General features: G+C 29.7%; 1 pseudogene; it reads right to left on the bottom strand.

Annotated features, from left to right (window-relative positions):
* Positions 1 to 10,977: 10,977 nt before the first annotated feature.
* Positions 10,978 to 11,950, bottom strand: LOC132799201 (protein SMALL AUXIN UP-REGULATED RNA 9-like; annotated as a pseudogene).
* Between the last annotated feature and the right edge of the window lie 14,898 nt (positions 11,951 to 26,848).

Here is a 26,848-nt window from a genome sequence, read left to right as displayed (position 1 = left end):
TGGTGGTCAAATATGTTAATTTTGCTGTTTTTTTAATTTAATTTTTAGGTATATTGGAGCACTAGATATTAATGGTCTTTTATGTACTGCACCAAGAAATATATAGAAGAGGAAAGTGAGGACTATATATCTAATACATCTTTAGATTGTTCTTCTCAGAAATGAGAACAGAACAAGGTTTAAAATATTCGATATTTTTCTTCGATATTTTTTATTTTTTGAAGGGGTCGAAATAAAATGTAAGTTCAATATGAAAATTTGTAGAATTTCCATAATATCCATTGAAATTTTCAAAATTTCACAAAATTTCCATGGAAATTTTCATAAAATATCTACATCAAATCCTTAACGATTTGGTTAAAGAAATCTATAATTTGCATGGAAATTTCCAAAATTTCCACTGAAATTTCTAAAATATCCAATATTTTTAATTTTTTTTTAAAAAAATTCATAAATATTATTGATATTTAGTAAAACTTTTTATCAATTTAACTTTATTGATAATTTTTTTACCTTTTAATTGCTTTTTAGACATTTAGTGATATAAGCAAAATAGAATGAATTGAATTGAATAACATTAGTAAGTTCTACTTATTTATTAAATATCAATAAAGCAAAAATATAAAGATTATGAATTATATTTTTGAACATTGAAAATATTAATATTTGAAACTATAATGGAAGGTGATGATAAAGAGGGTAATCAAATGTACTAATGGATTAGAGATGCTTATTTAGATGATCATGAAAGGAATCTTGATCCATTGCTTAACAAGCTGAAAAAGAGGGAATAAATGTTCAAAAAGTGACTGCTAAAAAAGTAAATTCTAGTAGTAGTGATTCATTTCAAAGGTTTATGAGAGAGCCAACTAGAACTACTAGTGCTTCAGCTCCATCAGGTGGTATACATTCACAATTTGAAACTTTTAGTAGTCACTCTAGCTCCAGTGGTGATGAAGATAACTTCAATAAATTATCTGAATTAAAAGTTAGAAGAGGTAGTGGCCAAAGAGAATCACTAAGTAAAGAAGTTGGATTAAATCCATTTTCTGGTGAACAATATTACACACATGCAACACAAGATGAAGGTCATGAGAGTAAAGATACAGGTCAAGGATTCGGTGCTATTGGAAAAGATTATATACGTAAAAAAAAATCTACAATAGAGATGTCACAACAAGAAGAAGATTTAATTTATATGAATTTTGGATTTATGAGGATTAGAAGTCATTTTCATAATTCTTATTCAATATGTATGGAATGTTATCAAGTAGCAACTCATGGTTACCATCTCAAACTCAACCATCACAGAGTAGTAGTTATGCATATAGTCAACCAATAATGTAAGATCCATATGGTTGGTATATTAATAATTATATGCAAAATTATTAAGGAGATATATCTTTTCATAACTACTTCTCACATTTCACATCTTAAAATTAAAATGAAGAAGAAACCGATGATTTTCAACCACAAAAAACAGTTCTATGTGGTATTAAGATTACATTTATGAACTATAATGTAATTGTAATAATCGTTTTATATATTTTAATTAATAAATAATTTTATCATATATGTATTTTTTGATATATTTTTATTAATAATATTCACCTATGGTCATTAATGCTTATTATAAATCAATTCACTAAGAAAAATATAACATCCATTCAATATTTTAGCAATTTTATAATCAATTTGATAATCAATGGATTAAATAAGCTAATTCTAAAATTTCAATAAAAATTTTCACTTTTTAAAACAAATTTCTATCATTTTTTATAATTTTTTATTGATATTCAATATTTTCCTATATTTCCATAAAAATTTTTATATTTTAAACTCTTGATATTCCTATCGATATCGATTTTTTGAACATTAAATCAGCAAGCTATAACTTTGTTTCCTAGCTTGTTTTGGTCTCTAAGAGCACTAGCCAAGAACATGAAAATGGTCCTATGTGGAGAACATAAAAAAAAAAACCAATAATTTCAAAGTTTGGTTGGTCACCCACTTCTTAAGGCACCCCATTGAGTACCTCTGTGATTGGACAATTGGTTTTTGTTTTTCCGCAAGGCAAGCAACCAAAAAAAAAAAAAAAAAAAAAAAGAAGGAAATTCCACAAAGTTAAAAATTAATAATTTTCTTCTTTTTATAGAAGGCATTCATTATTATTTATCACAGTCAAGATAAGAGAAGCTTTTTGTTTAGACAATTGCTTAAAGGTTATGCATGCCTTTTGAATTTCTTTTTCGTTGTCCTGAACAATCATGCACATCCCACTATCATTTTTTTTTTTCGGGTTATTATTATTATTTTTTTTTTTCCTGTATTGCTCATTACGACTGACTATGACATAGATAAAGTGAAGTCTTTTTTTTTTTTTTTTTTTTAGCTGAAATAGATAAAGTGAAGTTTTGACAAAGTGAGACCTCGGTTGCGCTTTCCTCTTACCATACATTACTGGCTATTTTTTTCATATATGTAGACATAAATATTATTCACTTATCCATTATGGTTATGATAGACACCAATGACATTAAAATAATTTATATGATGTTTAAGTCAATTATTATATGTTTTGCACTCTATTCTTTAAACTATTAAATGTCCCATTACTTCATAAAATATTATTCTTTATTCAATTGATAAATTTGACAAAATTAATTATGTATAACTCACGCAACTCTTTGGAAAACAATTTTTTTTTTTGTTTCCTGTTTTAATTCACATTTATCTGGTATATATGTCTAATTTTGTCAAATTTATTAGATAAAAAATTATATAAACAAACTCGTATGATTAGTTTAGAATAGTTCATCAGTCAATTTGATTATTTTGTTAATTTTGATTTAGAAAGCAAATATAAAATATATCGTAATTCATAACGATAAAGTATAATTATCATAACGATAAAGCATAATTAACTCGCACGAATAGTATTGATAACATGACATTTTTATATATTTATAAAAGTTATTTTCCTCTTCATTATTATGTATTATGATAATGGAGCATGTATTACCCGTGGTTTACACGTTTTCTATTAGCAGCTTGTATACAAGCACATATATGTTCACGCTTTTGTGGTATATCTATACATAGCACATTGGATTGGCATGGGTTTCAGTGGTCCTACACCGAACCTTAAACTCTGCTCTTAGTGTAGTGGATAAAATGAGATTTACTAATCACATATTAGTAGGATAAGCTAATGATACAAAATTATTATTGCTAGAAAAAAGGAAATTAACATGGGCTTAGGTATAGCCGCAGTGCGTTCATAGTCCTCCATAATTCATAAAAGAGACGTGCCATCTCTTCTCCTTCATTGCCTATTAATTTACCTCCTTCATATTCATCATTTCCTTTATATATATATAATTTTTTTTTTCTTTTTTTCCTTTCCTGCGCCTTCTCAGATTTTCACTCTGCGTTATCTTCCACTCTTTACAATATAGCCCTGAATTTTGTTCTATATAACAAGAAAGCCCTCCTTCCTATAATATATGGTCTGGCTTCGTAAATTAAAAGGATATTTAGAGCTCTATACATTCTGGAAAAAAATTCAAAAAGTACTATTATCAGTTATGTTTTCGGAAATGATTGTTTTGGATATTATGTGTGTACGTTTGCAGATGAAAAATTAGTGCCCCATAGAGATTGGAGTTCATGGTATTTTCATATTTTTCATAATTCTCTCCCATTTGAGAATTTTGAAAGACATCCTGGTTTTGTTGGTAGCTTGGATCCAGCAAATCTGAGATTTTTTTTTTTTTTTTTTTGCCCCTGCTTCCATTTGATTAACACTTTAATCGGGCACAATCAAAAGTTGTACTTTTAAGAAATTAACTCTATCATCTAGAGGGGCCTACATATAATTAAAAAACAAATACTTCTACTTCTTTTTCATTCTTTTAGTTAATTAATTTAATCGATAAGTAAAGTTTATTAAGTCATATATAGGCACATATAAATACATATCTTTTTATATTATAAATCATCTACTAGGTTCTACAGAGTAATTTATGATGTACATTTGACATCCCATTAATTACATCATGCTCAACATGTATAATAAAATGACATGCATCCATTAGATCATTTCTATTTTTATTATATAAATATATATGTATATATATATATATATATATATATATATATTATATGTACCTGCATTGATTAAGTACACGATTACTCAAATAATATATTTGGAACTATTTTGAATCATTATATTTATTTTTTATCACCTTTGATTATATAATTGTATAGTTGATATATATATATATATATATATATATATAACGTTAACCGCAATCTATTAATTTATATTTTCCTAATCTTTGTTGAGTACCATCTTTATTTAGCATTTGAGACTATTCTTGCCTAATAATACATACCCAAAGTGGTATATACGAAATTCCACCCCTCTCCCATGTCTTTCGTGAGTGCAACTCCCTCGCGGATGCTCTTGCCAATCTGAGCTTCAATTTTGATCTTGGCTTTCACATATTGGAAACTATCCGAAGGATATTTCTCCCTTACTGTCATTAGATTGTAGAGGGAATATTTTGTCCCGTGATGTTCTTGTTTAGCTCTCTGTTGTAGCTCTCTGAGCTCTTTCCTTTCTGATTTAAAAAAAAAAAAAAAAAAAAAAGTGTGTCTTGCACAGTGAGTCAGTGACCATAATCTGATCTTTAGCCTTAAAAGGCTTAGAAAGGTATGGTGAGTGACATTAATCATCTAACTTTTCCTAAAGAAAGGAACATCCATTTTTTCAGGCCTAAACCATTTATGTGCATGATTGTGTGTAATACAATTCTGTCCTTTTCGATATCCTGTTTTACCAAGTTTGTGATGAGATGAAGACCATTTTCTATCACCTACGTCAACAACATCTGAAGTTGATCTAAGTCATCATTCATTATATCACCAAAAAAAGATCTGTCATAATTAATTAATTTCCAAAAAAATAATTAATTAATAAATCAGGTAATATATATATATATATATATATATATATATATATATATATATATATATATATATATATATATATATATATATATATTTATATATTCTCAAGAAAACTTGTCAAAATATTACCACCTTGATTATTATATTAATAAATTCAACAACATTATTTATTTTTTATTCAATAACTTAGTCAATATGTTTCAATAATGATTTTAATTACTCTGATAAGTTTGTAACTTTGACACCTACTAGAGAAAACGAGAGAAAAGGGTAAACTTGCATGTTTCCAAATTTCTGTCAAAAGTTTATAAGAAAATAAAAACTAAACAATTATGTTATCATTTTTTTCTAATAAAATTTCAAGTTTCAATAAAAAATAATAGCAGTCTTGGTCATTGTGTCATTTATTTAAATATAGAGAGTGCTATTGAAAAGGAAATTTCCATGCATGTCATCATCAAAAAATAATATATGCATGCACGCATGCATCTTTAAAAAGAGTAATTCAATTATACATTTTTTTTTAATGTACACAAAGATGAAAGGACCATGCATGAAGCAAAATGTGCTTTTGGGTATGTAATAAATTAGTTTATAAGTTTTTATATTTGAATTTAAAGATACTTAGGTGATATATGGTGTGAAAATAGTGGAAAAATTGTATAGATATGAAAAATCATGAAATTCTGTAAAAACGGAGGAAAATTGGTGAAAAAGATAAAGTTCCGCTATTTTCCGTTAGTTTGTCAGTTTTCGCTAGTTTTTTGTTAGTTTTCCGCTAATTTTCCACAAGTAGGAAAACGTAATATTTGGCTCAAAAAAAACAGAAGCGGTTTTTTTAAGACAGTTAATATGTTTATTCAGTATTATTCATATTTTTATATATTTATTAATTTAGTCGTATTGTTCTTCCACCGAAATAGACACGTAGATGAGCCGGTAAGTCGAGGATGTAATGCATACCATCTCAAGGTAAAGATGTTATTGGACATAGATTTAGCCGAAGTGGTGGTTGGACATATAGGCAGAGATGTACGAATCTATTGTCTTATGCTTTGAATTAAGAAGTTTTAATTTAGTGTTATGGTCTAATATCTTTTGATAATTATTTCATATCTTGGATATTATATTTTCTACTTATCGGTAATGATTTATTTATGTTATGATAATGGTGTAGTACTTATTTAGCAATTTTTTTTTTTTTAAGAATTTAATCCCAAATGAAAAGAGGCATTTTGAAATTGATTTTCAATCTTTTGTTTACATCTCATTTTATGAAACGTCTAAATGATTTTGAAAAGAAAAACAAACATATATCATTTTTTTTTAATTGGTTATTGATTTTACAAGTTAATACACTTTTTGTTAAATCCATCTTCATCTTATATAATATTTGTCTCCACTCTCAATTTTTTTTACGCCAATATTAATTTAAATAATCTATTAGAAATTTATTTTGCAAGTGAAGGAAATTAGTTTTCGACAGGAGTAAATATTTTCCGACATTTTCCAACAGGAGAAAATGTTTTCCGACAGGAGAAAAATGATTTCCACTTGGAGGAAAAAATTTTCGACAGGCAGAAAATTATCCAGAAGTTTGAATTGAGCTGTATATAAGGGGTTGGGTTTGTGCAAAATGGAATTCTAATAAACATGCCATATTTTATAAACGGTTAGTTAGATATCTTTACATCAAAACCATTTGGATTAACTTTTAATTGGTTAGTGATTTTAAAAGTCAAGACATTATTTGTTAAATCCATCTTCATCTTAATGGTTAATTTCCATTATAATAATAATAATAATAATTGAATTTAATAGAAATATATATATATATATATATATATATTATTAAGTGATTAAAATTGTAGAGATATCCTATTTTAAAGAAATGTTAGTAATAGTTCTACCATTACATGAGACTAAAAGATTTTATAGTTAATAAATCCATTGGACTTTCATTCATTGAGTTCATGATATATTTTATCTCCACTCTCATTTTCATTTTATTTTTTACCCCAATATTAATTTATTCATCTATTGGAAATGATTTTTCAACTGGAGAAAATTGATTTCCGATAGTAGGTTTTCTATAGGAGGAAATTTTTTTCCCTAGGAAGAAAGGTTTTTCCAATTGGAGGAAAGTTTTTCTGACAAGCGGAAAATTTTTCAGATGCTGAAAATGAGCTGGACCTAAAGGGTTTGTGCAAAAATGAATTATAATTAAAAATGTTCAAAAAAAATTTAGAAGTAAAGCATGTTGTGGATTTAAAAGCTACAGGCTCAGTATAAGATGCAAATCTAAAAAGTTACAAGCTCTTTTATACATAATACCATGATGGTTCGACCAAGTTCAAGTAAAAATGCACTCAGATCATTAAACAATGCTCCAGTTCTAAATGCAGTGGTCTGAATGTTCAACCTTGAAGAAGGATCTGTCACATTCACTTGATCCTCCAATTGCCTTGCTAGTTGCTATCAACATGCAACATGAAAAATCAAGATTTCTTTTAAGTTTAGCATCACCAATCCATGAATCAAACAAATTAAAAGCTTTGTAAGTACTATAAGGCCATGTCAATTAAGATTCTTGACCATTAAAATGACACACATTATGTTGCCTCCAAAAATTGGTTGCTATATTGAGAACCAAAAACATTACTGATATATAAAACCAGCAAATTTCAAAAAATTGGAAATCCATATTAAGAAATATATTAGTATGGGAAAATGAAAACGAACATATAAACTTTCAGAAGTCTGTTCAAGGAGCATTTGTCTTGTAGAAAGCATGACTTCTGCCAAAGATACAGGTGTGGAAAATCCTTCAGGTCTTGTTCCTGAACTACTAGGTGCAGTATTAGAACTCCTTGATTCAATTGTATGGGCAGCACCTGCTTAACCACCGGTTCCCGCATTTCTGCCTATCAGTACAATGTCGAAACAATTCACCAATAATGTAGGAATAACTAGCACGTATAACTTCATAAAATCTTGTAATGTTGAAATCTAACCCATGGCATCAAATTCACTTCTTATATGTCTCAGATATTGGGATAAAGTTGTCAAAGAATCGGGAATTACTTACAGAAACAAGTATAGCATAAATAAACATAAAACACCTCTTATCAGAAATTTTGTAAATCCCAAGCTAAAGAAACGAAAATTAACCAAATAAAAAATTTTCAAACGTACATTAGAAGGTAGAGACCCCAAACAAAATGCTGCTGAATGACCAAAGGCACCATGCAATCTATCTGATGGAACCCTCATGCCAACATGTTCAGGTTGTAGCTGTGTTGTGTCAAACATTCCAATAGCACCTGCTATTCTTTCAGGCCTTTGAGAGCCATGTGCCTTTAACATCTAACCACCATAGCAAAAAGTAATTAATTCAAGCTTAAAAATCTAATGATATTTTCACAACTACCTATACACGTATGCCTGCATTCTTGCATGTATCCTTCAAATCTGTTAAAAGTCAAAAGACAACCATAATTTTTTTTTTTTTTAACCTCCACGAGTGACCCTACATTTCTTTTAAATTTTAAGTCAAGCCATGGCATAATATTTCAATGTTTCCATTACTTTTGGGTTTTTGTTTTTTTAATTTCTTTTGAAAGAACGGTTACTTTAGGTATGCACCTCTAAATGGATTTGTGTTAGTGTTGACTTGAGAGAGAGAAAGAGAGAGAGAGACGTCTGGCGAACATTACATTTCACACATAATATCAGCAACACAAGCTATAGTAATTAGCTTCTGAAACTTACCCTGAAATCAAAGTCTTCACTGCCATTTCCAACATTTGAAAGTCCTATTGACGCAAGAACAGTAGAGACAATCTGCTTAGAAGCAAAAACGAAGGGACATCACATCATGAGCCATAATAGTGATCTACCTTCGTGAATTTATGGTCAAGTGGACCAATCTATGTTTAACTCCTCTAAAAAATTTCTAGATCAAATCATGTTTAAAAATGTAAAAAAATCATGTTAGGAAATAAGAGTTTGCATATGACAATGACTCATCACACATATGAAGAAAATACATATTTTGTTTTATATATTAATTATCAAAGATAGAGAACTAGATAAGTAGATACCATGTACTAAATAGTTAAGCAAGAACAAGGATAGACAATGGTCAGCACAAACCTATATTTCTTCATTAAAATAGAAAAAAAAAAAAAAAAAAAAACTTGGCAGATCCAAGCGTGAAGGCCATCAGTTATTGAGAGGTCGAAATGGAAGTGGAACCAAGCCCCTTTGACGAAGATGGGTTCAGCGGCATCTTTAGGTTGGAGCTTCAAAATGCGAGGATGATGGCGGTGCGAGGACGACGTCGGCCATGGGTTTTTCAAAGGTAAAACAATATAAACCCTAGTCTAAAGGTTTTGAAAGGGAAAGTAGGAAAAAAAAAAATTAAAGGGTATTTTAGTTCAAATATGTAAAAAGGTGGTTTTTTTTAAAAAAAAGAAAAAAATTTGTTATTTTTCAATTGTTAATTTATGAAGTGGTAATTTTTCAAAAAAACTCTTTCAGAATTTTATACTACACACATTGCCAATTAGATGATTCAGTCCCAAAGCTCATAACCTAATTCTGGCATATAACTTTCCACACTGTCATTATCACGGCTAAAGTTTTGACCAATTCACCAAAAATAAATAAATATTCCATCAAATTTACGTTAATTTTAATTAAATTTTTATTTAGAGGATATAAAAGAAATTTTTTGAAAAAGTATGAATGAAATAATAAAGTAGAAAAATACAACTATTTGAAATATGATGAAAAGTAAATAATATTTTTAAAATCGTAAAAAGGAAATTGTATTTAAATTAAATTTTGTAGGAGGTAAATGAAATTAATAAAAAAAATAAATAAATAAAAAGGTTAAATTCTTTACCAAATCTCGAGATCTTTTTCATCAAAGTTGTCTCGTAATTGAAAATATTTTTATCGACTGTACTGCCTTTCAAGACCGATTATTTCTTTGTTACCAAAAAATAAAAAGAGATAATTTTGTAGTATTTATTATTTAATAAATTTCAAGAAATGACCCGTTTATCTTATGTGGTTTTTTCTGTGTTAATTTTGAAGGAGAAAAATATTTATTAAAGGTTTTGTGTAAAAGATGTTGTAACATGTAATATATTTATTTACAAAAAAAAAAAATGATGTAATATATTTATTTATCAGGGAAAAAAAAAAACACTGTAATATATTTGGCTTGCCTTTTATATTTGTGGTTCATTTGGTTTACTAGACAAGTCTCGAAAGACTTTTTTACATATAAAAGTAAATTAAAATGACACAATAAATTTCTATCATAAATGAAATGAATTCAATATGGTATATGTTTTCCTTGATTTTTATGTTGAAATGCAAATTTTCATCACCGGGATAGTCCATGCCAGCACTTAATCAGCTATTTAACATTCATTGCACTCGAGTTCCAAACCTTTGTAAGAGAGAGAGAGAGAGAGAGAGAGAGAAGGATTAAAAAGGAAATATCCATCTGCAACAAACTTATATTCATAATTGAAAATTATTTGGCAGCCGAAAGGTAACTGAACTCTAAAGCATTTGTTCCCCCCCTTTTTTTTTAGTTTGGTGTAAATGGGGCCCAACTAAGCCCCAAACAGAGCAGAAGTGCAACAAAACCTCTCTAAAGGGAACAAAGTCTACAAATGACCATACAATCAGCTCTCAAATATCTCTAAAACGCCGATCATTTCTTTGCCTACATTCTCAAGTAAAGGGAATTATCAAATATACCATCATTCGGGACCATTGGCCTCATCAACAAGACTCAAAACAGAATTTCACTAAAATCCATGTTTATTGACCATAACATGTTTGGATTAGATCAAACAAATTGTACCCGTTTGAATGCCTGAAAAAATGCAACATTTGAAATCGGTTATTATAACACAGATACTAAAAGCAAGCCGTACAGTTTTTGATGAATTTCTTCATTGATTCTCAAAAGGGGTTGTTCTTACATTTCCATAACATCTTATTCTCTCTGTCTCTCTCTCTCTCTCTCTCTCTCTCAAATAAATAGCCTTCCTCTAAAGCAAAGTGGGTCAAAAAAAAAAAAGAAAAAAAAAAAGGAGATGAACATATTTTTTCAAAACTATCTGCACATTGGGCTTTCAGGATGATGATAAAGAGAAATCTGGGCATCAGATGCGCCGCATTCCTCTGTGTTAAGCCTATATTCTTGAAGCAAAAAGGGTCTCTCTTTTCCTCTACCATCTTCAATATACTTTCGAACAGAGAAACCTCACATGGAATCCTCAAAACACCAGCCTGTTCAAACACGAATTCTTCCTCTGCTTCTCTCAACAGGATGTGAAATGCATGGTGACCCGGATACTCCATTGGTATAACGAATCTCTTCTGCTCTTCACCAACGCAAACCGCCAGATAGCCTTTGGGAACAGAAATGCCTGAAGCTTCACAGATTGTTTTATCTGATATAGAGAGCGTTCTTTTCAGGAACTTGATGCTTTTGCTTCCACTTCTGTTGTTGTTGTTGTTGTTGCTACAAATGGTGGTGGATTTTGATGAATTAGCAAGTTTTCTCCACTTCTTTAGGATTTGCTGAAGCCTAACAATGTCTCTGATCTTGTTAGACTTCTTTGAATCCATGATGTTGAAGCAGATTTTACAATTTTTTTTTACCTTTTGGGATTGGAATGGCCTACTTGCTAATGTCAACACGACGATTGGGTACTTTGAATTTATAGGGGTTGAAGCTTTTGAGTTTTTGAATTTTTTAAAAGCTCATTTTTCTATTTTCTAATTTCTATAGGATGGAATATGTTGGTATAGAATTTAAAATCCTAGACCCACTGAAAAAATAAAGTCTGTTAGTTAAATCCCAAAGTTGTAGCCTAGTATATTTTTTTTTTGAATTTATTTTTATTTTTTCAAAGGGACAAAATGCTTTAAACCCAGATGGGCTTGGCGAATGGAAATGACTTGGAGTGAGATTTTGAGTGTTTTTTTTTTTTTTTTTTTTTGGCTGAAAGAGATTAAATTATAAATTAATCTATTCCTCTGGGTTATTGATGTTAGTGAGTTGTGTATGTATGCGTATGACCGCTTTAATTTCCAATGCAAACCGCTCAAAGGGACCTCGTACAGTTCCCTACTTTTTGTATTTTAATTGGTTTTTGAGTTTTCACTGTAATTGGTGGTCTTGGAAAAAGCATATTTAGGAGTCCAAGAACACACCTCATCCTCATGTGATAATTTTTCTTCTCAATAAACCAAAGGGAAAGGAGATCAGGAATTCAATCTATCATAATTTTCATTTTAAAAGAAACAAAGTGTCAGAATGTGTCAAATGCAAGCATTAAGTTGCTAATAGTTATTCAAAATTCTGCTTAGCCTTTCGATGGATTTTCAACATTTTGTCGAAGGGAAAAAAAATGTTGGTATTGTCTTTCAGGAAAAAAATAAAATGATTGGATAAAAAGTATTAACTTAAATTATATATTTTAGGATAATTTATTTAGATTTGCATATTTGCAATACGTGTGAGGAAAATGGAATAAATAGAAATTAATGAGAAAAAGCTATAGAATTTGAAAACATGTAGCATATAAAAATATTGCGAAGCTTTTTAAATGGAATCATCATTGATCCTCTCCAATCACTAGCTAGAATTGCATATAATTTTCATTCATTTTCTCCTGAATCCGGTTGGGTTCTAATAACCCAAATCATGAAACTTTAAAAAAGAAAAATAGAAATTAAAAAAATATTACAAACATTTAATATGAAATTATATAGCTAGAAATTAATGCGTACGAGTAAATATTATGTGAATAAAATTAAAATTTAAAAGAGAGAATTGACTTTTAGCTTGTATAAAAGGTTCATGATTAGGAAAATTAATAAAAATTGGTGGCTTAACGTGATCCGCACTCAAATTGTAAGAGCCTAACCCACCTGTATGCGATATTGTCCGTTTTGGGCCCAGCCAGCACAGTTTTGTCAGAACGCATTGCAAGGAAAAGGTATCCACACCCATTTATATGGCATGCTTTGTTCCCCTTTACAACCAATGTGGGATCTCACAATCCACCCTAGCACACCGATCCGGGTACTGGCTCTGATACCATCTGTAACAGTTCAGTCCACTCGCATGCGATATTGTCCGCTTTTGAAGCTGGCTCTGATACCATCTGTAATAGCCCAGTCCATCCACATGCGATATTGTCCGCTTTTGAAGCTAGGTGGTGAGCCCAATCCTACCCCTCATGGTTTTACTTTCCCTCATGGGAACGCGTCTCAGTAGTTAGGGGGAATCCTCTTCCAACTCCTACCTACCAGTCCCACTGGTCCGGGCCTCCCAGACCCAAACGAGATATTGTCCGGTTTTACTTTCCCTCATGGGAACGCATCTCAACCGAGATATTGTCCGGTTTTACTTTCCCTCATGGGAACGCATCTCAGTGGTTAGGGGGAATCCTTTTCCAACCCCTACCTGCTAGTCCCACTGGCCCGGGCCTCCCAGGCCCAACCGAGATATTGTCCGCTTTGGAAGCTAGGTGGTGAGCCCAATCCTACCCCTCACGGTTTTAATTTCCCTCATGGGAACGCCTCTCAAGGGAAAGGTATCCACACCCATTTATATGGCATGCTTCGTTCCTCTTTCCAACCGATATGGGATCTTACAATCCACCCCCCTTGGGCCCTTTCCAACCGATATGGGATCTCACAATCCATCTCCCTTGGGGCCCAGCGTAACCGATATGGGATCTCACAATCCACCTCCCTTGGGGCCCAGCGTACTCGCTGGCACACCGATTTGAATACTGGCTCTGATACCATCTGTAACAGCCCAGTCCACCAGCATGCGATATTGTCCGCTTTGGGCCCAGCCCGCACGGTTTTGTCAAAACGCGTCGCAAGGGAAAAGTATCCACACCCACTTATATGGCATGCTTCGTTTCCCTTTCTAACCGATATGGGATCTCACACAAATCCAGTTATTGTTTAAACTTTTAATTAAAAACACAATGCTTAAATTTAAAAAAAAAAAATATATATATATATATATATATAGATAATATTCAAAACATGTATGTCTGTGTGAGTGACTGTGTCTTCATTTAATAGAAAATATAACAATGAAAAGGGTTGGGTTTGTTGAGAGGCGTGTGGCATCCTTAATTCACTTCACCAGCTTTTGGATTATTATTAGTATTCTTAATACCTAATTATTAAACTCTTTTTATAATAGAAAAACAATTAAACTCTTATAAAACTAATAGGAAAGGGTACACCATGTTAAGCTAATTAATTATAATTTTTCTTCTTCTTCATCAAACATATACCATTGTCAGAGATAGAAATTAAGCAGCGTTTGGCAGACTCTGTGGATATCTTGTTGTATCCGTATGGTTTAGTCAAAAACACACTTCAAATCCATTCAAAGACAGAAGCTTAAAATCATCTTCAAAAATCAGCTGGTTCTGTTAAATTAGATTTATCCTACCATCAATTAATTATTTGATCATTTTAGCTAGCTTAAATATCAACTCTTATAATTCACATTTAATATCTTTTCCTCGTCATTTAATGTAAGTTTAATTAATTTCTTCTATTTCATTTCAGTATAGCTAATTTTTGTTTACTGCCTTAAATTGATTAAAATAATTACAAAAAGTCTTTTTTATTTTTAAATTATCATGTCTTATAGTCAATATATGATCCTTGACTTTTATCTAGTTGCTTTTTGAGGATATAAAACGGCTTTACATTTGGAAACAATCTTATTAGACTTTTTACCAGACTTTGTGAATGATATTATCAGCCAAGTTTTTATCAAAACTTAGAGCAAAGATTTTTGCTTTTGCAGAATTAATTCCTAATTCACATATTTCTCTGATAGTGGACTATCATCTTAATTAGTTTGTTAATGTTTAATATATATACTTTTTCCATTGAAATAACATCGCAATTCCTCGTTATATATCTAAACATACGTGCCTTTGGAATAAATATTATTAATTATTAATTTTTATTAATGGATAAAGAATTCATTTCACTATACATATTCTTCTAATAATAATTTATAATTATTGATCTTCATCACCAAAAGAACGAAGTTTTAATTTTTTTTTCGCTGAATAAGAACGAAGTTTTAATTAATTGGCAGAGACTTTGTATTTGTATATATGCACGCACCAACATATACTTTCAATGCCTCCCGTATATATTTCTTTTTTAAACAAAAAAAAAAAAAAAAAGAGAGAGAGAAAAAGGAAACGAATAATGGAAATATTGGTTAGTCAAAAATTAATTAATTTCCACTTAATCCATTTGTACAGCCAGCAGATTATAAAAGTATGATTCGAAATCATATACACAATCTGGTACGCTATTTTTTCATCAACCATGTGGAAACTTTTCTTTATTCTAGGAGTAATCTAATGTAAGTTTCTCATTTTGTTGCTTTTTCTCTTTTAAACTTCAATATCATTCTTTATTTGCTATCATTAACTATAAAGTACAATTACAAAATACATTATGTACTTTTGGTTGTCTCGTTAACCTTTGTTTTAATTATTCTCTAACAATTTCACCTCTGAACTATGTAATATGTCTAATATCTGGAGAAAAGAAGAAGAAGAAGAAGAAGAAGAAGAAAATATATGCACTATATAATGCCTAATAAATCTTCTTTAATTAATTTGGGAACAATAATTAACCAAATTCTATCCAGATTGACCTATTGAATGATTCAAATCAAGTAAATGCATGATCTATATAATTAATTTCATATGTATATATATATATATATATATTTTTTTTTTTTTCATGGAAAAAGTTTGTTGCAGTAATGCTGCCTCCAGGCGCTTAATTACTTAGTTTCGAATTTACTTATTAAGACTAGTATTAAGATATTCACTGAACTTATAAGTTCTCAAAACTTATAAAACAACAGCGTCCATTTGATAGTTTTTGTGAGAATAAAGAACTTTGGATGTAATCTGAGTAGTTTATGATTTAGATAAGCTTTTAGGTGGGACAATCTTAGAAGGACTACTTTGTATTATATGCTTTAATTGAATGATTGAATTGAGTTAGCAAGCAGATGCAAACTAATTAATAAAAATTCCTAGTTAGCTGTCTTTCTATTGTTTGTATACTTGTAAATGTGTGTATCAGATGTGGACATCTAAATATAAAGTTGGCAATCAATGGTTTCAATTATTCTGATTAAATAAATTCCATAATTCAATTTCTTTTCCAAATGTCTTAAAATATATATATATATAATAAAAGAAACATTATGGTTCTCTTTTTCATATTTTTTAACTTTTCATAGTAATAATAGGAATAAAGTTGGCAACAAAGGTAATTTTTTCGAGTATCAATTTAATAGGATTTTTTGCATCAATGCCTTCTGAGTTATTACCGTTTTTGCAATTTGCTTCTTAATTTTATATTTGTCACCTTTACTTTCTAACCTTTGTAAATAGTGTTGCATAAGAATAAAACATTAACACAGTTTATTTTCTAATATTAAAACACATGTACCACTCATGTGCTTCCCTTTTGACTTCAAAATTCAAGTATAAATTAGATAAATTACCTAATTTAATTTCTTAAAGCTAAAACCCATTATTTTCATCACCAAAATCCCAAATTTCAGCAATTATTATTCCAATCCATCCGTATAATGAATCAAGGGCAGCACCAATATGTGCCTCCATTAATCTGACTGAAGCTAGCATTGGGATTATTTCATGATGCGTGCAAAAGCAAGGAATCAAGTTTCACCAAGGTGTTTCACAAAAAGAAATTTCACTGGTTTTAATGATATCCGAGCAAACCTATATAGTTAATGGTATCAAATCCACTAGTCTCTCTCTCTCTCTCTCTCTCTCTCTCTTTTATTTTATTTTATATATATATATATATATATATATATATATATATATATATATATATATATATATATATATATATATATATATGTGAGATCCCACATCAGTTGGAAAGGAAAACGAAGCATACCTTAAAAGAGGGTGTGGATACCTTTCCCTTGCGACGCGTTTTGACAAAACCGTGCGGGCTTGGCCCAAAGCGAACAATATCGCATGCGGGTGGACTGGGCCATTACAGATGGTATCAGAGCCAGTACCCGGATTGGTGTGCCAGTGAGAACGCTAGGCCCCAAGGGGGGAGGATTGTGATAGCGTTCCCCAAGGGGGGAGGATTGTGAGATCCCACATCGGTTGGAAAGGAGAACGAAGCATGCCTTAAAAGAGGATGTGGATACATTTCCCTTGCGACGCGTTTTGACAAAACCGTGCAGGCTGGGCCCAAAGCGGACAATATCGCATGCGGATGGACTGGGCTGTTACATATATATATTTTAAGTCTGGTTATTTGGTCTATTAAAATTTAATGCATTGTGAGATCCCATATCGGTTGGAAAGGAGAACGAAGCTGGGCCCCAAGGGGGGAGGATTGTGATAGCGTTCCCCAAGGGGGGAGAATTGTGAGATCCCACATCGGTTGGAAAAGAGAACGAAGCATGCCTTAAAAGAGGGTGTGGATACATTTCCCTTGCGACGCGTTTTGACAAAACCGTGCGGGCTGGGCCCAAAACGGACAATATCGCATGCGGATGGACTGGACTGTTACATATATATATTTTAAGTCTGGTTATTATTATGCAGGAAAAAAGAGGCACATAATCTTAACCTTTTTTTTTTTTCCTTCAATACAATGGAGATGTATGTGGCAATTGTATTAGTTATCTTAATAAATTGCAAAGTAAAAGGGGTTACCTTAGACATTGATCCACATTGTTGAAAGCAATTTTACCATTCCCACTTTCTGAAGCATGTTGCGCTACCTGCATACATAGTTGTCATAAGCAGAGAGAACTCAACCAACAATCATATTGGTAATAAATTGTTTTAATCAAAAGCAGATGAAGATTTGTTCTGAAACACTTTGTTGAATAATATATCCTTTTAACTTACTGCTCTAATGTTCGCATGAAGGTAAGCTAGTGGGCGTGAAACATAGTAGAGATTGGCAAGATGCGTATTGGGGCTGTTCAACTTCCAAAGCTCCCTAGTACTTGTTCACAAAAGAGGTTAAAACCACTATTTTATTTTGTCTACATCTTCACAAATTATGCACAGGTCATGAACATAGAGAAAATCAAAGAAAAAAAAATGAATGTAGATAGAAACTAAAGATGAAAAGTAAAATCTGGAATTAAATTCATGTTAAAAGCTTGGAATTGAGGGGAAAAAAGCAATTCTGTATATCAAACTAAAGAATTAGGTGATTTACCTAATTTACCTTTGAATTTTGAAACCAAAAGGGCATATAACCAGGAAATAAATGGTTTTAACATTTTGTGGTTGTGCAACACTATTCTTAAAGATTAGAGAGTAAACGTGAAAAATGTAAAATTCAGGAGACAAATTGCTAAAAGGACAAAAGCTCAAAGAGTATTAATGCAAGAAGCTCAATTTATTATTTTGTCGTAGTAACAATAATAATATCAATTTATTATTTTTTCTGATGAGGTTTGAGATTATTTAATTGCTAAAGTTTTAATAATGTGATGTATCTTAAATAAATATTTATAAATTTTCGATGAATTTTAACCCACAAAAAAAGAAAAAAAGAAAAAAAAGAAAGAAGAAATGTTTAATGAAGGCACGTGGGCTCATTTGAGTGTCCGCCGCATATGGGCCGTGATTCATGCTTCTGTGCAGTGACTATACGGGCTTTCTTTACAATTTATTAATTATTATTAATTAATTAACTATTATTATATATGAAAAAAACTTTTATTATTATTATTATTTTATTTTTTGAAATATTGTTTATTATTTTTATATTTCAATCACCAAACTGTGTTAAATGAAAGAAAAAGTAAAAAATTTGACCAAAACAAAACAAAAATAAAAAACAAGGGGAAAAAGAAAAAAGAGAAAGAAAGGGAAAGAAAGAAAAAAAGAGGAAGAAAGAGAAAGAAAGAAAATGACATGGTCTAACTCTACTAACTCTACTTTTGCATGTTGCAGAATGGATGATTATCTATAAATGTATTTTTTTCTTTGATAAAAGGATGGTTGGTCACCTATGAGTATGCATCATTTTATTAATTATTACCTCTCATAATTGTAAGATGGTATTAATTTACACTCACTAATAAATAGGTTTTTGATCCATCTATGGTATTACGGTATCTATAAATGCGAACATGCATTAGGTTCAACAATATACAGGCTTTACAAAAAGTTAAATACAAACAAGCCCAAAAGTTTGGAAGGCAACGTCTAAGACTACAAATGGGCCAGCCAAAGTCCAATACTTCCACCCTGTAGTCAACCATCATGTACTCAGAAAGGAGGACAAAAGTTTGGCCAACTTCTTTTCCTTTACCTTTTCCTTTTATCTTCTATATATATATATATATATATATATATATATATATATAAATTCTATAATACAGACGATTTACATATGAATCATGAGTATTGACAATGATTTTTAAAAAAATTCATCATCAATATTTTTCTTATATGATAATATTGACGACGATTTTTGAAAAATCATCATTAATATTCATTGTCGATATATGGACCATCCGCATTATAAACGGATCATATATATATATATATATATATGTATTTTTTATTTTAAGTTTTTTATTTTATTTCGAAAATCCATGATTCCAATTAAATGGTAAAAGAAAATTGATTGGTTTTGTTCCAAGCGTATTAAGATAGAAATGAATGAGATTAGATGATTCCAATTAAATGGTAAAAGGAAATTGATAGGTTTTGTTCCAAGCGTATTAAGATGGAAATAAATGAGATTAGATGTTAACATCGAATCTTTAATAGAACAAAAAGGAAATTGATAGGTTTTGTTCCAAGCGTATTAAGATGGAAATGAATGAGATTAGATGTTAACATCGAATCTTTAATAGAACAAAATTGACGCTTCATAGATGGGATTGCCGTATTGCCAAGCCCAAAACATCTTGTCGTTAATTTATTTTTTTTTTCCATTTTTTTTTCTTAAAAAAAGATGTAAGATTGAAGAATGATATTCATATTTGATGGAGTAGATTAGGGGTGGGTATGGATTGGATTGGTTCGGTTTTGAACCAAAATACAACCCAATCCATACTTTCGGTTTGCCTAATAAAAGAATCAAATCCAAACCATTGAAGTTTTAAACCCAAACCAAGAGTTTTAAAGCTGAGAGAGAACAGCAAGATGATGCTGAGTATTGAAGCACATAATGAGTGTTGCTTGTGAAGCTGTCGTGAGTTTTGAAGCAGAGAATGAAGAATGAGCGATTGATAGCTGATTTGATGGCTGTGATGATCGAAACTTGGTTAATGGTAATGGTGGTGGTGGCGGTAGCAAGTCAACATAATGATAAGGTAGACTGTTGTTTAGGGTTTCATTTCATTTGGAGATTTTGAAGATATGTTAAAAATATATATATTAAAAATTAATATATAAAAATTAAAAAAATATACAAAAGATATAATTTTTTAATCATATAATATATGATTTGGATTGGATTGGGTTTGTATTTCCAATCCAATAACTAATCTAATCCATAAAATTTATGATATTTTGAACCTAATCCAATACATTTTGTAAGAAATCCAATCCAAACCGTTAAAAATAGATTGGATTGGTTGGTTTAAACAGATTGAATTGGATTTTGCCCACCCCTAGGTAGATAATGAACCACTTTCAAGACAAAAGAGCAGAAAAAGAAAATAAAAGCAATACAGAGAAGTGGTATTGGTATTGGTATTAAGCCTAACAATGTGTCATGTTAAATCGTATTTATGTCGTATTGTGTCATGTTTGTGTAAAGTTAAGTTAATCCAAACACTATCGTTAAATTTTCGTGTGAAAATAGATAAACTTGAATTCATTCGATAAATTATCTTATAATCCATTACCCACCCCGTTAACCCATTAACCATAAATATAAATTTGAAAATTTAAATTTTACTTAGCTTTAAAATAATAAAATCATATTTTTAAAAAAAAAATTACAAAAATTCTCTTTTGTTTTTAGATTTTTTAAAAATTAAATTAAAAAAATAATTTAACACATGTTTAATAATAAATTAAGTAATTTTAATATTATAAAATTTATATAATTACCAAAATATCCCTTCTTAATGGATTTATCATGTTTCACCCATTAAAACCGTTAATTTATTGGGTCTTATTTTATCATTTTAGCTAGCTTAAATACCAACTGTTATAATTCATATTTAATATCTTTTCCTTCTCATTTAATGTAAGTTTAATCAGTTTCTTCTATTTCATTTCAGTATAACTAATCTTTGTTTGCTGCCTTAAATTGATGAAAATAATTGCAAAAAGTCTTTTTTATTTTTAAATTATCATGTCTTATAGTCAATAAATGATCGTTGACTTTTATCTAGTTGCTTTTTGACGATATAAAACGGCTTTACATTTGGAAACAATCTTATTAGACTTTTTACAAGACTATGTGAATGATATTATCAGCCACGTTTTTATCAAAACTTAGAGCAAAGATTTTTGCTTTTGCAGAATTAATTCCTAATTCACATATTTCTCTGATAGTCGACTATCATCTTAATTAGTTTGTTAATGTTTAATATATATACTTTTCCATTGAAATAACATCGCAATTCCTTGTTATATATCTAAACATACGTCCATTTGGAATAAATATTATTAATTATTATAATGGATAAAGAATTCATTTCACTATACATATTCTTCTAATAATAATTATAATTATTGATCTTCATCACCAAAAGAACGAAGTTTTAATTAACTGGCAGAGACTTTGTATTTGTATATATACACGCACCAACATATACTTTCAATGCCTTCCATATATATTTCTTTTCTTTTTTTAAAAAAAAAAAAAGAGAAAAAGGAAACGAAAAATGGAAATATTGGTTAGTCAAACATTAATTAATTTATACTTTTTTTTTTGGCTGAAATAATCCATCTGCACATCCAGCAGATTATAAAAATATGATTCTAACTCATATACACAGTCTGGTACTCTATTTTTGCATTAAGCAAGTGAAAACTTTTCTTTATTTTAGATGTTGTCGTCATCTCTTAATCCTCTCAATCTAATGTAAGTTCCTTATTTCTTTGCTTTTTCTCTTTTAAACTTCAATATCATCCTTTATTTGCTATCATTAATTATAAAGTACAATTACAAAATACATTATGTACTTTTGGTTGTCTCATTAACCTTTGTTTTAATTATTCTCTAACAATTTCACCTCTGAACTATGTAATATGTCTAATATCTGGAGAAAAGAAGAAGAAGAAGAAGAAGAAAACATATGCACTCTATAATGTCTAATAAATCTTCTTTAATTAATTTGGAAACAATAATTAATCAAATTCTATCCAGATTGACCTATTGAATGATTCAAATCAAGTAAATGCATGATCTTTATAATTTATTTCATATATATATATATATATATATATATTATGTATTTTTTTTTTCATGAAAAAAGTTTGTTGCATTAATGCTGCATCTGCAGGTGCTTAATTACTTTGTTTTGAATTTACTTATTAAGAATAGTATTAAGATATTCACTGAACTTATAAATTCTCAAAACCTATAAAACAACAGCGTCCATTTGATAATTTTTGGTGAGAATAAGGAACTTTGGATGTAATCTGAGTAGTATATGATTTAGATAAGCTTTTAGGTGGGACAATCTTAGAAGGACTACTTTGTATTATATGCTTTAATTGAATGATTGAATTGAGTTAGCAAGCATATGCAAAGTAATTAATAAAAATTCCTAATTAGCTGTCTTTATATTGTTTGTATACTTGTAAATGTGTGTATCAGATGTGGACATCTAAATATAAAGTTGGCAATCAATGGTTTCAATTATTCTAATTAAATAAATTCCATAATTCAATTTCTTTTCCAACTGTCTTAAAATATATATATATATATATATGTATAATAAAAGAAACAATATGGTTCTCTTTTTCATATTTTTTAATTTTTCATAATAATAATAGGAATAAAGTTGGCAACAAAAGTAATGTTTTCGAGTATCAATTTAATAGGATTTTTTGCATCAATGCCTTCTGAGTTATTACTGTTTTTGCAATTTGCTCCTTAATTTTATATTTCTAACCTTTACTTTCTAACTTTTGTAAATAGTGTTGCATAAGAATAAAACATTACACAGTTTACTTTGTAATATTAAAACACATGTGCTTCCCTTTTGACGTTCAAAATTCAAAGATAGATTCGATAAATTACCTGATTCTACTTCTTACCGCTAAAACCCATTATTTTCATCACCAAAATCCCAAATGTCAGCAATTATTATTCGAATCCATCCGTATAATGAATCAAGGGCAGCGCTAATATGTGCCTCCATTATTCTGACTGAAGCTAACATTGGGATTATTTCATGATGGGTGCAAAAGCAAGGAAACAAGTTTCACCAAGGTGTTTCACAAAAAGAAATTTCACTGGTTTTAATGATATCCCACCAAACCTATAGTTACTGGTATCAAATCCACTACTCTCTCTCTCTCTCTCTCTCTCTCTCTCTCTCTCTCTCTCTCTCTCTCTTATATTTTATTTTATTATATATATATATATATATATTATAAGTCTGCTTATTTGGTTTATTAAAATTTAATACAAGCTCTTAACTTTTGATTGTATTAGTTTTGTTTTGTTTTGTTTTGTTTTTTTTTTTGTTTTGTTTTGTTTTTTTTCAATACAATGGAGTTGTGTGTGGCAATTGTATTAGTTATCTTAATAAATTGCAAAGTAAAAGGGGTTACCTTAGACATTGATCCACATTGCTGAAAGCAATTTGACCATTCCCACTTTCTGAAGCATGTTGCGCTACCTGCATACATAGTTGTCATAAGCAGAGAGAACTCAACCAACAATCATATTGATAATAAATTGTTGTTAATCAAAAGCAGATGAAGATTTATTCTAAAACACACTTAGTTGAATAATATATCCTCTAAACTTACTGCTCTAATATTCACATGAAGGTAAGCTAGTGGGCATGAACATAGTAGAGATCGGCAGGATGCATATTGGGGTTGTTCAACTTCCAAAGCTCCCTAGTACTTGTTCACAAAAGAGGTTAAAACCACTATTTCATTTTGTCTACATCTTCACAAATTATGCATAGGTCATGAGCATTGAGAAAATCAAAGAGAAAAAATGAATGTAAATAGAAACTAAAGATGAAAAGTAAAATCTGGAATTGAATTAATGTTAAAAGCTTGGAATTGAGGGGGGAAAAAAAAGGCAATTATGTACACCAAACTAAAGAATTAGGTGATTTACCTAATTTACCTTTGAATTTTGAAACCAAAAGGGCACGTGCATGGCACATACCTTTATCACCAGGAAATAAATGGTTTTAACATTTTGTGTTTGTGTAACACTATTCTTAAAGATTAGAGAGTAAACGCGAAAATTTTAAAATTCAGGAGACAAATTGCGAAAGGGACAAAAGCTCAAAGAGTATTAATGCAAAAGGCTCAATTTATTATTATCATAATAACAATAATAATATCAATTTATTATTTGTTCTGGTGGGGTTTGAGATTATTTAATTGCTAAAGTTTTAATAATGCGATGTATTAGATAAATAAATATTTATAAATTTTCGATGAATTTTAACCCAAAAAAAAAGAAAAAAAGAAAAAAAGAAAAAGAAATGTTTAACGAAGGCACATGGGCTCATTTGAGTCTCCGCCGAATATGGGCCGTGATTCATGCTTCTGTGCAGTAACTATACGGGCTTTCTTTACAATTTATTAATTATTATTAATTAATTAACTATTATTATATATGAAAAAAATACTTTTATTACTATTATTATTTTATTTTTTGAAATATGGTTTATTATTTTTATATTTCAATCACCAAACTGTGTTAAATCAAAGAAAAAGTAAAAAAGTTGACCAAAACAAAACAAAAATTAAAAACAAGGGGAAAAACAAAAAGAGAAAGATAGAGAAAGAAAGAAAATGACATGGTCTAACTCTACTTTTACATGTTGCAGGGTGGATGGTTGTCTCTAAATGTTTATTTTTTTCTTTGATAGAAGGATGGTTGGTCACCTATGAGTATGCATCATTTTATTAATTATTACCTCTCATAATTGTAAGATACTATTAATTTACATTCACTAATAAATAACCATTTTATTAAAGTTTTTTATCCATATGTGGTATTATGGTATCTATCAATGCGAGCATTCATTTTGGTTCAATAATGTACAGGGCTTTACAAAAAGTTAGATACAAACAAGCCCAAAAGTTTGGAAGGCAACGTCTAAGACTAAAAATGGGCCAGCCAAAGTTCAATGGTTCAACACTGTACTCAACCATCATGTACTCGGAAAGGCGGTCAAAAGTTTGGCTAACTTCTTTTCCTTTTACTTTTTACTTTTTATATTTTTATATATATATATATATATATATATATAGAAGTAAAAATTGTATGATGCAGATCATTTCCATACGAATTATGAGTATTGATGATAAATTTTTAAAGAATTTACTTTCAATATTTTTTTTATGTGAGAATTTTGACATTAATTTTTGAAAAACAACCACCAATATTTATTTTCAAATATGGAGGTTTACACTATAAATAGAATATATATTATTTTAACTTTTTTTTTTTAAATTTTGAAAATCCAAGATTCCAATTAAATGGTAAAAGGAAATTGATGGGTTTTGTTCCAAGCGTACGGCTTAAGATGGAAATGAATGAGCTTAGATGTTAACATCAAATCAATTTTTTTTTTTTGGGATGGTTTTTGCAGTATTGCTGCAGTCACTCGAACCTGGACAGGGATGGAACAAAAGCATGGTCTTGAACAGCTCGGCTGTGACCTGGGCTGCATTAACATCAAATCTTTTATAGAACAAAATTGACACTTCATAGATGGGATTGCCGTATTGCCAAGCCCAAAACATCATGTCTTTAATTTCTTTATTTATTTTTTTTCCCTTTTTTTCTTAAAAAAAGATGTAAGATTGAAGAATGATATTCATATTTGATGGGGTAGATAATGAACCACTTTCAAGACAAAAGAGCAGAAAAAAAGAATAAAAGCAATAGAGAGAAGTGGTATTGGTATTGGTTCTGGAATTGGTATTGGGATAATCACTAAATTTGGACAAATATTAATCCACGTATATAGTTCAATGCTAAGTTACTTTTCTCTTCTTTTCTTTTCTTTTATTCCCTCAGAAATATAGAGGAGGGAAAGGAAATTCTAGAGGGAGAGAAACAGAGTTACATTACTTGCATGGATAATGGCAAGTTCAACAATATCAGGTGTGAACCATATATAATTGTGCACATTTGTTAATGTATATAGATTCGTAGTTCTTTGGTCGGCAGTGGAAATATGAGACAGCTTTAACAAAGTTGTCTTGGAAGTTCATTGGACAAACCGAACGAATACTGTTTTTGCTGCTTGGATTCCACTCATGAAATTAAAAAAAAGAAAAAAGAAAGAAAAGTCTTTGCATATTTTCATATATATAAAGAATATATACATTAATTTTATTCTCACTTTTGTCATCTCCAAAAAATAATAATAAAAAAAAAAACTACAAATTCTTCCTATGTTTTTTTCATTCCTTAAAAATAGATTCCAAATCGAAAGATATTTAATTCTAAGTATGCAAAAAAAAAAAAAAAAAAAAAAGGAAAAAAAAAAAAACATATATTCACGATTATCTGTGTTACATGTGGATGTATCAAGATATCATTTAGATTGAAGAAG

The sequence above is a fragment of the Ziziphus jujuba genome, chromosome 5 (assembly GCF_031755915.1).
Source record: "Ziziphus jujuba cultivar Dongzao chromosome 5, ASM3175591v1".
NCBI lineage: Eukaryota > Viridiplantae > Streptophyta > Magnoliopsida > Rosales > Rhamnaceae > Ziziphus > Ziziphus jujuba.
Note: the sequence above shows the minus strand (reverse complement) of the source record. Positions and strands in the feature narration are given on the sequence as shown.